Raw genomic sequence first — 10,446 nt, forward strand, 5'->3', positions numbered from 1 at the left:
ACACCAAATAGCGCGGTCAAAGAATCTGGTTCCACCTGAGTATTGCATATTTCAGAGTGTATTGAATATGTTTTTCCAAAGATCCACTAGGGATGGACAGCTCCAAAACATGTGCACATGGTTTGCTGGGGACCCCTCTTACTTACACTTTGAACAAACACTCTCAAGGGTAAATTCAGACACCAACTCCCTCAGTTCCTCCATCTCTCAGTTCCTCCCTCTGCCTCAGTTCCTCCTCTCTCTCAGTTCCTGCTCTCCCTCAGTTCATCCCTCTCTCTCAGTTCCTCCCTCTCTCTCAGTTCCTCCTCTCTCTCAGTTCCTCCCTCTCCCTCAGTTCCTCCTCTCTCTCAGTTCCTCCTCTCTCTCAGTTCCTGCTCTCCCTCAGTTCCTCCTCTTTCTCAGTTCCTCCCTCTCTCTCAGTTCCTCCTCTCTCTCAGTTCATACTCTCCCTCAGTTCCTCCCTCTCCCTCAGTTCCTCCTCTCTCTCAGTTCCTCCTCTCCCTCAGTTCCTCCTCTCTCTCAGTTCCTCCCTCTCCCTCAGTTCCTCCTATATCTCAGTTCCTCCTCTCTCTCAGTTCCTCCTCTCTCTCAGTTCCTCCTCTCCCTCAGTTCATCCCTCTCCCGCAGTTTCTCCTCTCTCTCAGTTCATCCTCTCTCGCAGTTCCTCCCTCTCCCTCAGTTCCTCCCTCTCTCTCAGTTCCTCCCTCTCTCTCAGTTCCTCCTCTCTCTAAGTTCCTCCCTCTCCCTCAGTTCCTCCCTCTCCCTCAGTTCCTCCTCTCTCTCAGTTCCTGCTCTCCATCAGTTCATCCCTCTCTCGCAGTTCCTCCTTTCTCTCAATTCCTCCTCTCCCTCAGTTACTCTCTCTCCCTCAGTTCCTCCTCTCTCTCAGTTCCTCCTTTCCATCAGTTCCTCCCTCTCCCTCAGTTCCTCCCTCTCCATCAGTTCATCCCTCTCTCTCAGTTCCTCCTCTCTCTCAGTTCCTCCCTCTCTCAGTTCCTCCTCTCTCAGTGCCTCCTCTCTCTCAGTTCCTCCCTCTCTATCAGTTCCTCCTCTCCCTCAGTTCCTCTCTCTCAGTTCCTCCTCTCCCTCAGTTCCTATCTCTCTCAGTTCCTCCTCTCTATCAGTTCCTCCTCTCTCTCAGTTTATCCTCTCTCTCAGTTCCTCCCTCTCCCTCAGTTCCCCCTCTCTCTCAGTTCCTCCACTCCCTCAGTTCCTCCTCTCTCTCAGTTCCTCCTCTTTATCAGTACCTCCTCTCTCTCAGTTCCTTGCTCTCCATCAGTCCCTCCCTCTCCCTCAGTTCCCCCCTCTCTATCAGTTCCTCCTAGCTCTCAGTTCCTCCCTCTCCCTCAGTTCCTCCCTCTCTCTCAGTTCCTCATCTCTCTCAGTTCCTCCCTCTCCCACAGTTCCTTCTCTCTCTCAGTTCATCCTCTCCCTCAGTTCCTCCATCTCCCTCAGTTCCCCCTCTCTCTCAGTTCCTCCCTCTCTCTCAGTTCCTCCCTCTCTCTCAGTTCCTCCTCTCTCTCAGTTCATCCTCTCTCTCAGTTCCTCCCTCTCTCTCAGTTTCTCCCTCTCTCTCAGTTCCTCCCTCTCTCTCAGTTTCTCTTCTATCTCAGTTCCTCCTCTCTCTCAGTTCCTCCTATCTCTCTCATTGTCTCTCTCAGTTCCTCCTCTCTCTCAGTTCCTCCCTCTCCCTCAGTTCCTCCCTCTCCCTTAGTTCTTTGCTCTCTCTCAGTTATTCCCTCTCTCTCAGTTCATCCTCTCCCTCAGTTCCTCCTCTCTCTCTCAGTTCATCCCTCTCTCTCAGTTCCTCCCTCTCCCTCAGTTCCTCCTCTCTCTCAGTTCCTCCTCTCTCTCAGTTCCTCCTCTCTCTCAGTTCCCCCCTCTCTCTCAGTTCCTCCCTCTCTCTCAGTTTCTCTTCTATTTCAGTTCCTCCTCTCTCTCAGTTACTCCTCTCTCTCTCATTGTCTCTCTCAGTTCCTCCTCTCTCTCAGTTCCTCCTCTCCCTCAGTTCTTCGCTATATCTCAGTTATGCCCTCTCTCTCTCAGTTCCTCCTCTCCCTCAGTTCCTCCTCTCTCCCTCAGTTATTCCCTCTCTCTCAGTTATTCCCTCTCTGTCAGTTCCTCCTCTCCCTCAGTTCCTCCTCTCTCTCTCAGTTCCTTGCTCTCTCTCAGTTCCTCCTCTCTCTCAGTTCCTCCTCTCTCTCAGTTCCTCCTCTCTCTCAGTTCCTCCCTCTCTCAGTTCCTCCTCCCTCTCAGTTCCCCCCTCTCTCTCAGTTCCTCCTCTCTCTCAGTGCATCCTATCCCTCAGTTCTTCCTCTCTCTCAGTTCCACCTCTCCCTCAGTTCCTCCTCTCCCTCAGTTCCTCCTCTCTCTCAGTTCCTCCCTCTTCCTCAGTTCCTCCTCTCTCTCAGTTCCTCCTCTCCATCAGTTCCTCCCTCTCTCTCAGTTCATCCTCTCTCTCAGTTCCTCCCTCTCAATCAGTTCCTCCCTCTCCCTCAGTTCCTCCTCTCCATTAGTTCTGCCTCTCCCTCAGTTCCTCCTCTCCCTCAGTTCCTCCTCTCCATTAGTTCTGCCTATCCCTCAGTTCCTCATCCCTCTCTCAGTTCCTCCCTCTCTCTCATTTCCTTTTCTCCATCAGTTCCTCCTCTCCCTCAGTGCCTCTCTCTCTCAGTTCCTCCTCTCTCTCAGTTCATCCCTCTCTCAGTTCCTCCTCTCTCTCAGTTCCCCCCTCTCTCTCAGTTCCTCCTCTCTCTCAGTTCATCCTATCCCTCAGTTCTTCCTCTCTCTCAGTTCCTCCTCTCTCTCAGTTCCTCCTTTCTCTCAGTTCCTCCCTCTCTCTCAGTTCATACTCTCCCTCAGTTCCTCCTCTCCCTCAGTTCCTCCTCTCTCTCAGTTCTTCCTCTCTCTCAGTTCCTCCTCTCTCTCAGTTCCTCCTTTCTCTCAGTTCCTCCCTCTCTCTCAGTTCATACTCTCCCTCAGTTCCTCCTCTCCCTCAGTTCCTCCTCTCTCTCAGTTCCTCCCTATCCCTCAGTTCCTCCTCTCTCTCAGTTCCTCCTCTCCATCAGTTCATCCCTCTCTCTCAGTTCATCCTCTGTCTCAGTTCCTCCCTCTCAATCAGTTCCTCCCTCTCCCTCAGTTCCTCCTCTCCCTCAGTTCCTCATCCCTCTCTCAGTTCCTCCTTCTCTCTCAGTTCCTCTTCTCCATCAGTTCCTCCTCTCCCTCAGTGCCTCTCTCCCTCAGTTCCTCCTCTCTCTCAGTTCCTCCTCTTTCTCAGTACCTCCTCTCTCTCAGTTCCTTGCTCTCCATCAGTCCCTCCCTCTCCCTCAGTTCCCCCCTCTCTATCAGTTCCTCCTAGCTCTCAGTTCCTCCCTCTCCCTCAGTTCCTCCCTCTCTCTCAGTTCCTCATCTCTCTCAGTTCATACTCTCCCTCAGTTCCTCCTCTCCCTCAGTTCCTCCTCTCTCTCAGTTCCTCCCTCTCCCTCAGTTCCTCCTCTCTCTCAGTTCCTCCTCTCCATCAGTTCCTCCCTCTCTCTCAGTTCCTCCTCTCCCTCAGTTCCTCCTCTCCATTAGTTCTGCCTCTCCCTCAGTTCCTCATCCCTCTCTCAGTTCCTCCTTCTCTCTCAGTTCCTCTTCTCCATCAGTTCCTCCTCTCCCTCAGTGCCTCTCTCTCTCAGTTCCTCCTATCTCTCAATTCCTCCCTCTCCCTCAGTTCCCCCTCTCTCTCAGTTCCTCCTCTCCCTCAGTACCTCCTCTCTCTCAGTTCCTCCTCTTTCTCAGTTCCTCCCTCTCCATCAGTTCCTCCCTCTCTCTCAGTTCCTCCTATCTCTCAGTTCCTCCCTCTCTCTCAGTTCATACTCTCCCTCAGTTCCTCCTCTCCCTCAGTTCCTCCTCTCTCTCAGTTCCTCCCTCTCCCTCAGTTCCTCCTCTCTCTCAGTTCCTCCTCTCCATCAGTTCCTCCCTCTCTCTCAGTTCATCCTCTCTCTCAGTTCCTCCCTCTCAATCAGTTCCTCCCTCTCCCTCAGTTCCTCCTCTCCATTAGTTCTGCCTCTCCCTCAGTTCCTCCTCTCCCTCAGTTCCTCCTCTCCATTAGTTCTGCCTCTCCCTCAGTTCCGCATCCCTCTCTCAGTTCCTCCCTCTCTCTCAGTTCCTCTTCTCCATCAGTTCCTCCTCTCCCTCAGTGCCTCTCTCTCTCAGTTCCTCCTCTCTCTCAGTTCATCCCTCTCTCAGTTCCTCCTCTCTCTCAGTTCCCCCCTCTCTCTCAGTTCCTCCTCTCTATCAGTTCATCCTATCCCTCAGTTCTTCCTCTCTCTCAGTTCCTCCTCTCTCTCAGTTCCTCCTTTCTCTCAGTTCCTCCCTCTCTCTCAGTTCATACTCTCCCTCAGTTCCTCCTCTCCCTCAGTTCCTCCTCTCTCTCAGTTCCTCCCTCTCCCTCAGTTCCTCCTCTCTCTCAGTTCCTCCTCTCCATCAGTTCATCCCTCTCTCTCAGTTCATCCTCTGTCTCAGTTCCTCCCTCTCAATCAGTTCCTCCCTCTCCCTCAGTTCCTCCTCTCCATTACTTCTGCCTCTCCCTCAGTTCCTCCTCTCCCTCAGTTCCTCCTCTCCATTAGTTCTGCCTCTCCCTCAGTTCCTCATCCCTCTCTCAGTTCCTCCCTATCTCTCAGTTCCTCTTCTCCATCAGTTCCTCCTCTCACTCAGTGCCTCTCTCTCTCAGTTCCTCCTATCTCTCAATTCCTCCCTCTCCCTCAGTTCCCCCTCTCTCTCAGTTCCTCCTCTCCCTCAGTTCCTCCTCTCTCTCAGTTCCTCCTCTTTCTCAGTTCCTCCCTCTCCATCAGTTCCTCCCTCTCTCTCAGTTCCTCCTATCTCTCAGTTCCTCCCTCTCCCTCAGTTCCCCACTCTCTCTCAGTTCCTCCTCTCTCTCAGTGCCTCCCTCTCCACCCGTTCCTCCCTCTCCCTCAGTTCCTCCTCTCTCTCAGTTCCTCCTCTCTCTCAGTTCCTCCCTCTCTCTCAGTCCGTTCCTCTCTCTCAGTTCCTCCCTCTCTCTCAATTCCTCCCTCTCTCTCAGTTCCTCCTCTCTCTCAGTTCCTCCTCTCTCTCAGTGTATCCTCTCTCTCAGTTCCTCCTCTCTCTCAGTTCCTCCTCTCTCTCTCCTCCTCTCTCTCTCAGTTCCTCCTCTCTGTCAGTTCCTTCTCTCTCTCAGTTCCTCCATCTCTCTCAGTTCCTCCCTCTCCCTCAGTTCCTCCTCTCTCTCAGTTATTCCTTCTCTCTCAGTTCCTCCTCTCCCTCAGTTCCTCCTCTCTCTCTCAGTTCCTCCCTCTCTCTCAGTTCCTCCTCTCTCTCTCTCAGTTCCTCCTCTCTCTCAGTTCCTCCCTCTCTCTCAGTTCCTCTTCTCCATCAGTTCCTCCTCTCCCTCAGTTCCTCTCTCTCTCAGTTCATCCTCTCTCTCAGTTACTCCTCTCTCTCAGTTCCTCCCTCTCCCTCAGTTCCCCCTCTCTCTCAGTTCCTCCTCTCCATCAGTTCCTCCTCTCTCTCAGTTCCTCCTCTTTTTCAGTTCCTCCCTCTCCATCAGTTCCTCCCTCTCTCTCAGTTCATCCTATCTCTCAGTTCCTCCCTCTCCCTCAGTTCCCCACTCTCTCTCAGTTCCTCCTCTCTCTCAGTTCCTCCCTCTCCACCCGTTCCTCCCTCTCCCTCAGTTCCTCCTCTCTCTCAGTTCCTCCTCTCTCTCAGTTCCTCCCTCTCTCTCAGTTCCTCCCTCTCTCTCAGTTCCTCCTCTCTCTCAGTTCCTCCTCTCTCTCAGTGTATCCTCTCTCTCAGTTCCTCCTCTCTCTCAGTTCCTCCTCTCTCTCTCCTCCTCTCTCTCTCAGTTCCTCCTCTCGGTCAGTTACTCCTCTCTCTCAGTTCCTCCATCTCTCTCAGTTGCTCCCTCTCCCTCAGTTCCTCCTCTCTCTCAGTTATTCCTTCTCTCTCAGTTCCTCCTCTCCCTCAGTTCCTCCTCTCTCTCTCAGTTCCTCCCTCTCTCTCAGTTCCTCCTCTCTCTCTCTCAGTTCCTCCTCTCTCTCAGTTCCTCCCTCTCTCTCTCAGTTCCTCCTCTCTCAGTTCCTCCTCTCTCTCAGTTCATCCCTCTCTCTCAGTTCCTCCTCTCTCTCAGTTCCTCCTCTATCGCAGTTCCTCATCACCCTCAGTTCCTCCTCTCTCTCAGTTCATCCCTCTCTCAGTTCCTCCTCTCTCTCAGTTCCCCCCTCTCTCTCAGTTCCTCCTCTCTCTCAGTTCATCCTATCCCTCAGTTCTTCCTCTCTCTCAGTTCCTCCTCTCTCTCAGTTCCTCCTTTCTCTCAGTTCCTCCCTCTCTCTCAGTTCATACTCTCCCTCAGTTCCTCCTCTCCCTCAGTTCCTCCTCTCTCTCAGTTCCTCCCTATCCCTCAGTTCCTCCTCTCTCTCAGTTCCTCCTCTCCATCAGTTCCTCCCTCTCTCTCAGTTCATCCTCTGTCTCAGTTCCTCCCTCTCAATCAGTTCCTCCCTCTCCCTCAGTTCCTCCTCTCTCTCAGTTCCTCCCTCTCCCTCAGTTCCTCCTCTCTCTCAGTTCCTCCTCTCCATCAGTTCCTCCCTCTCTCTCAGTTCCTCCTCTCCCTCAGTTCCTCCTCTCCATTAGTTCTGCCTCTCCCTCAGTTCCTCATCCCTCTCTCAGTTCCTCCTTCTCTCTCAGTTCCTCTTCTCCATCAGTTCCTCCTCTCCCTCAGTGCCTCTCTCCCTCAGTTCCTCCTCTCTCTCAGTTCCTCCTCTTTCTCAGTACCTCCTCTCTCTCAGTTCCTTGCTCTCCATCAGTCCCTCCCTCTCCCTCAGTTCCCCCCTCTCTATCAGTTCCTCCTAGCTCTCAGTTCCTCCCTCTCCCTCAGTTCCTCCCTCTCTCTCAGTTCCTCATCTCTCTCAGTTCATACTCTCCCTCAGTTCCTCCTCTCCCTCAGTTCCTCCTCTCTCTCAGTTCCTCCCTCTCCCTCAGTTCCTCCTCTCTCTCAGTTCCTCCTCTCCATCAGTTCCTCCCTCTCTCTCAGTTCCTCCTCTCCCTCAGTTCCTCCTCTCCATTAGTTCTGCCTCTCCCTCAGTTCCTCATCCCTCTCTCAGTTCCTCCTTCTCTCTCAGTTCCTCTTCTCCATCAGTTCCTCCTCTCCCTCAGTGCCTCTCTCTCTCAGTTCCTCCTATCTCTCAATTCCTCCCTCTCCCTCAGTTCCCCCTCTCTCTCAGTTCCTCCTCTCCCTCAGTACCTCCTCTCTCTCAGTTCCTCCTCTTTCTCAGTTCCTCCCTCTCCATCAGTTCCTCCATCTCTCTCAGTTCCCCCTATCTCTCAGTTCCTCCCTCTCTCTCAGTTCATACTCTCCCTCAGTTCCTCCTCTCCCTCAGTTCCTCCTCTCTCTCAGTTCCTCCCTCTCCCTCAGTTCCTCCTCTCTCTCAGTTCCTCCTCTCCATCAGTTCCTCCCTCTCTCTCAGTTCATCCTCTCTCTCAGTTCCTCCCTCTCAATCAGTTCCTCCCTCTCCCTCAGTTCCTCCTCTCCATTAGTTCTGCCTCTCCCTCAGTTCCTCCTCTCCCTCAGTTCCTCCTCTCCATTAGTTCTGCCTCTCCCTCAGTTCCTCATCCCTCTCTCAGTTCCTCCCTCTCTCTCAGTTCCTCTTCTCCATCAGTTCCTCCTCTCCCTCAGTGCCTCTCTCTCTCAGTTCCTCCTCTCTCTCAGTTCATCCCTCTCTCAGTTCCTCCTCTCTCTCAGTTCCCCCCTCTCTCTCAGTTCCTCCTCTCTATCAGTTCATCCTATCCCTCAGTTCTTCCTCTCTCTCAGTTCCTCCTCTCTCTCAGTTCCTCCTTTCTCTCAGTTCCTCCCTCTCTCTCAGTTCATACTCTCCCTCAGTTCCTCCTCTCCCTCAGTTCCTCCTCTCTCTCAGTTCCTCCCTCTCCCTCAGTTCCTCCTCTCTCTCAGTTCCTCCTCTCCATCAGTTCATCCCTCTCTCTCAGTTCATCCTCTGTCTCAGTTCCTCCCTCTCAATCAGTTCCTCCATCTCCCTCAGTTCCTCCTCTCCATTACTTCTGCCTCTCCCTCAGTTCCTCCTCTCCCTCAGTTCCTCCTCTCCATTAGTTCTGCCTCTCCCTCAGTTCCTCATCCCTCTCTCAGTTCCTCCCTCTCTCTCAGTTCCTCTTCTCCATCAGTTCCTCCTCTCACTCAGTGCCTCTCTCTCTCAGTTCCTCCTATCTCTCAATTCCTCCCTCTCCCTCAGTTCCCCCTCTCTCTCAGTTCCTCCTCTCCCTCAGTTCCTCCTCTCTCTCAGTTCCTCCTCTTTCTCAGTTCCTCCCTCTCCATCAGTTCCTCCCTCTCTCTCAGTTCCTCCTATCTCTCAGTTCCTCCCTCTCCCTCAGTTCCCCACTCTCTCTCAGTTCCTCCTCTCTCTCAGTGCCTCCCTCTCCACCCGTTCCTCCCTCTCCCTCAGTTCCTCCTCTCTCTCAGTTCCTCCTCTCTCTCAGTTCCTCCCTCTCTCTCAGTCCGTTCCTCTCTCTCAGTTCCTCCCTCTCTCTCAGTTCCTCCCTCTCTCTCAGTTCCTCCTCTCTCTCAGTTCCTCCTCTCTCTCAGTTCCTCCTCTCTCTCAGTTTCTCCTCTCTCTCTCCTCCTCTCTCTCTCAGTTCCTCCTCTCTGTCAGTTCCTTCTCTCTCTCAGTTCCTCCATCTCTCTCAGTTCCTCCCTCTCCCTCAGTTCCTCCTCTCTCTCAGTTATTCCTTCTCTCTCAGTTCCTCCTCTCCCTCAGTTCCTCCTCTCTCTCTCAGTTCCTCCCTCTCTCTCAGTTCCTCCTCTCTCTCTCTCAGTTCCTCCTCTCTCTCAGTTCCTCCCTCTCTCTCAGTTCCTCTTCTCCATCAGTTCCTCCTCTCCCTCAGTTCCTCTCTCTCTCAGTTCATCCTCTCTCTCAGTTACTCCTCTCTCTCAGTTCCTCCCTCTCCCTCAGTTCCCCCTCTCTCTCAGTTCCTCCTCTCCATCAGTTCCTCCTCTCTCTCAGTTCCTCCTCTTTTTCAGTTCCTCCCTCTCCATCAGTTCCTCCCTCTCTCTCAGTTCATCCTATCTCTCAGTTCCTCCCTCTCCCTCAGTTCCCCACTCTCTCTCAGTTCCTCCTCTCTCTCAGTTCCTCCCTCTCCACCCGTTCCTCCCTCTCCCTCAGTTCCTCCTCTCTCTCAGTTCCTCCTCTCTCTCAGTTCCTCCCTCTCTCTCAGTCCGTTCCTCTCTCTCAGTTCCTCCCTCTCTCTCAGTTCCTCCCTCTCTCTCAGTTCCTCCTCTCTCTCAGTTCCTCCTCTCTCTCAGTGTATCCTCTCTCTCAGTTCCTCCTCTCTCTCAGTTCCTCCTCTCTCTCTCCTCCTCTCTCTCTCAGTTCCTCCTCTCGGTCAGTTACTCCTCTCTCTCAGTTCCTCCATCTCTCTCAGTTGCTCCCTCTCCCTCAGTTCCTCCTCTCTCTCAGTTATTCCTTCTCTCTCAGTTCCTCCTCTCCCTCAGTTCCTCCTCTCTCTCTCAGTTCCTCCCTCTCTCTCAGTTCCTCCTCTCTCTCTCTCAGTTCCTCCTCTCTCTCAGTTCCTCCCTCTCTCTCTCAGTTCCTCCTCTCTCAGTTCCTCCTCTCTCTCAGTTCATCCCTCTCTCTCAGTTCCTCCTCTCTCTCAGTTCCTCCTCTATCGCAGTTCCTCATCACCCTCAGTTCCTCCTCTCTCTCAGTTCCTCCTCTCTCAGTTCCTCCTCTCCATCAATTCCTCCGCTCTCTCTCAGTTCATCCTCTTCATTAGTTCCCCCTCTCTCTCAGTTCCTCCTCTCTCTCAGTTCCTCCTCTCTCTCAGTTCATCCTGTCTCTCTCAGTTCCTCCTCTCTCTCAGTTCCTCCTCTCTATCAGTTCCTCCTCTCCCTCAGTCCATCCTTTCTCTCTGTTCCTCCTCTCCCTCAGTTCCTCCTCTCTCAGTTTCTCCTCTCCATCAGTTACTCCCTCTCTCTCAGTTCATCTTCTCTCTCAGTTACTCCCTCTCAATCAGTTCCTCCATCTCTCTCTCTCAGTTCCTCCTCTCCCTCAGGTCCTCCTCTCCATCAGTTCCTCCTCTCCCTCAGTTCCTCCTCTCCATCAATTACTCCCTCTCTCTCAGTTCCTCCTCTCTCTCAGTTCCTCCTCTCCATCAGTGCCTCCCTCTCTCTCAGTTCCTCCTCTCTCTCAGTTCCTCTCCCCATCAGTTCCGCCGCTCCTCTCTCTCAGTTCCTCATCTCTCCCAGTGCATCCTCTCTCTCAGTCCCTCCTATCCATCAGTTCCTCCTCTCCATCAGTTCCTCCTCTCCCTCTCAGTTCCTCCTCTCCATCAGTTCCTCCTCTCTCTCAGTTCCTCCTCTCTCTCAGTTCCTCCTCTCTCTCAGTTCATCCCTCTCTCTCAGTTCATCCCTCTCTCTCAGTTCCTCCT

The sequence above is a fragment of the Notolepis coatsorum genome (assembly GCF_963971535.1).
Source record: "Notolepis coatsorum genome assembly, chromosome: 4".
Lineage (NCBI taxonomy): Eukaryota > Metazoa > Chordata > Actinopteri > Aulopiformes > Paralepididae > Notolepis > Notolepis coatsorum.